This window comes from Sinocyclocheilus anshuiensis, unplaced genomic scaffold (genome assembly GCF_001515605.1).
Source record: "Sinocyclocheilus anshuiensis isolate Anshui unplaced genomic scaffold, SAMN03320099.WGS_v1.1 scaffold306, whole genome shotgun sequence".
NCBI lineage: Eukaryota > Metazoa > Chordata > Actinopteri > Cypriniformes > Cyprinidae > Sinocyclocheilus > Sinocyclocheilus anshuiensis.
Genome location: NW_015544175.1, coordinates 2,736,033 through 2,738,515, shown reverse-complemented (window position 1 = coordinate 2,738,515; position 2,483 = coordinate 2,736,033). Strand labels below are relative to the sequence as shown.

The 2,483-nt window shown below is 36.8% G+C and overlaps 1 protein-coding gene across 4 annotated transcripts in view; it reads right to left on the bottom strand.

Moving 5' to 3' along the window:
• tdrd6a (tudor domain containing 6a) overlaps window positions 1-2,483 on the bottom strand; it is a 16,245-nt gene that overhangs the window by 8,675 nt on the left and 5,087 nt on the right. The window lies entirely within an intron of this gene.

Here is a 2,483-nt window from a genome sequence, read left to right as displayed (position 1 = left end):
TAAACACCGGTCCATAAAAAACAGACTGTCTTACATTACTCTGTACTTTTGTAAATAGTTGACATAAAATGGACACAAATTTTCCAAACAAATGTCAAATTTTTTTTTTTTGTACAACACTAGACAAGAAACATCCAAAAATATAAGACAGCTAATGTCAAGATTTTAGACTACAATTTATATGTATAAATGTAAGCATGTTTTTCAAGGTTGCATTAAATATAACATTAAGGGACAGGAAACGGGACGATGCGCTATGAAAAAAAAACACAGTATAAAAATATAGCTGCAAGCAGCAATCATGGGGCCAAGCACTCCAGAGGCAAATTGAGGAGCTAAGCATGGCATGGAGCATCAGACCAAATGCAACAATGAGTAATAAAAGCAATTTTAGGATGATTGTAATTGAAATGGCTGAAAAATCATAAATACAACCACTAGTAATATGATTAAATGGCTTATCACTTTTGACCAACAGGTGGCGCTGTAATCAAATCATTTTGGTGTGTTCTGTGTTAGGTGACAATGGCACACACAAAGTTTGTTGTCATTATGTCAAAACTTTGAAGAGATATAGCCTTAGAGTCATTTTGGCACCATGCCTAAAATTTGTAGCAGCGCTGTACAAAAACGGTTTTGTCTATCGACACGAAATCCATAACATTTTGTCAGCACAGTCTGAAGATGATTTGACTCGATTTTGGTGAAAATCGGACCAAGGCTTGAGGAGGAGTTCGAAAAAGTAGGTTTAGAGCATAAATCAAAATGGCGGACAGGAAGTTCAGGTTAGTCTGGCATATTTGGTATTTATGTTGTCGGCATAAGCCACGGAATATTTTGAGAACAGTTTCATTGCAATAGGCTAATGCAATAAAAAGTTATTAGCATTTGTGTAAATGTAATTATTAATGGTTAATGAATGGTTTATTATTCTTGACCAATAGGTGGCGCTGTTACCAAATTGATGTGGCGTGGTCAGTGTGAGGTGACAATGGCACATACAAAGTTTGGTGCAAATACGTCAAAGCTTTGCAGAGATACAGCCTCAGATGCATTTTGAATTCAACTTGAATTCTGATATGAATCGATTTTGGTGAAAATCAGAAGGTGGTGCTGTAATCAAATCATTTTGGTGTGTTCTGTGTGAGGTGGCAATGGCACACACAAAGTTTGTTGTCATTATGTCAAAGCTTTGAAGAGATATAGCCTCAGAATCATTTTGGCAACATGCATAAAATTTGTAGCAGCGCTGTACAAAAACGGTTTCGCTTATCGACACGAAATCCATAATATTTTGTCAGCACAGTCTGAAGATCATCTGACTCGATTTTGGTGAAAATCGGACCAACGAGTGACGGGGAGTTAAAAAAAGTAGGTTTTCAACATAAATCAAAATGGCGGACAGGAAGTTCAGGTTAGTGTGGCATATTTGGTATCCATGTTGTCGGCATAAGCCACGGAATATTTTGAGACCAGTTTCATTGCAATAGGCTAATGCAATAAAAAGTTATTAGCATTTGTGTAAATGTAATTATTAATGGTTAATGAATGGTTTATTATTATTGACCAATAGGTGGCGCAGGAATCTATTAATACCAGTCTCATTAAAATAGGCAAAATTCACAGAAAGCTATTAGCATTTATTTGAAATTTCATTGTAACTTTTGACCACAAGGTGGCACTGTCTCAATTATTTGAGTACTTTCAAGTCATGGTCTCGATGGTACATACAAAGTTTTGTAATGGTACACCAATGCATTCGTGAAATATAGCATATTATATCATAATACTCTATTGTAGTCAATGGCAATTTCATGTTTTGTTCAATTATAGCGCCACCAAGAGGCACACTCCCACCCAATGTTTTATGTGTCCTTAGAGTGTGCCCATACATATGTGTCTCAAATTTGGTGAAAATATCTCATTTTGTTTTGGAGTTATAGACATTTTTATATATGAGAACAGAAAAAATGACTGATGGCTGATTTTGTTTGCATTTTTTTGGCACTTACTATCAAAATTTTGGCAATTAGGCATTCGCGTGTAGCCGGCATGCTATGTTTCCGAATTTCCTACAGTGGTTTCGTGTCGATCGGAGTAACGGTTTCTAAGATATTAGCAAATGTTTTTTAAGTGCTAAAATGCAACACCTGTCAAACCATAAGGCAAGACCTGGCATGTTTGGTATCGCTGGACTCGGCAAGGATTCAGGAGTATAAAAAGGTGACTCCTGTGAAAATAAGTCGACCACACCCAAAGTTATAAGCATGTAAATATTTGATTTTACCACTAGGTGGCGCTGGCTCGAAACTTCTCAGACTCCTTCAGGGCATCGTGCTGATGACCCATACCAAGTTTCGTAACACTACGCCAATGCGTTCATAACATATAGCATTTTATGACAAAATTAAAAATGGCCGACATGGGAAAATTGGGAATGGTTCGACACGGCATGCTGCACCGAATCTAAAGAGACCAGTTTT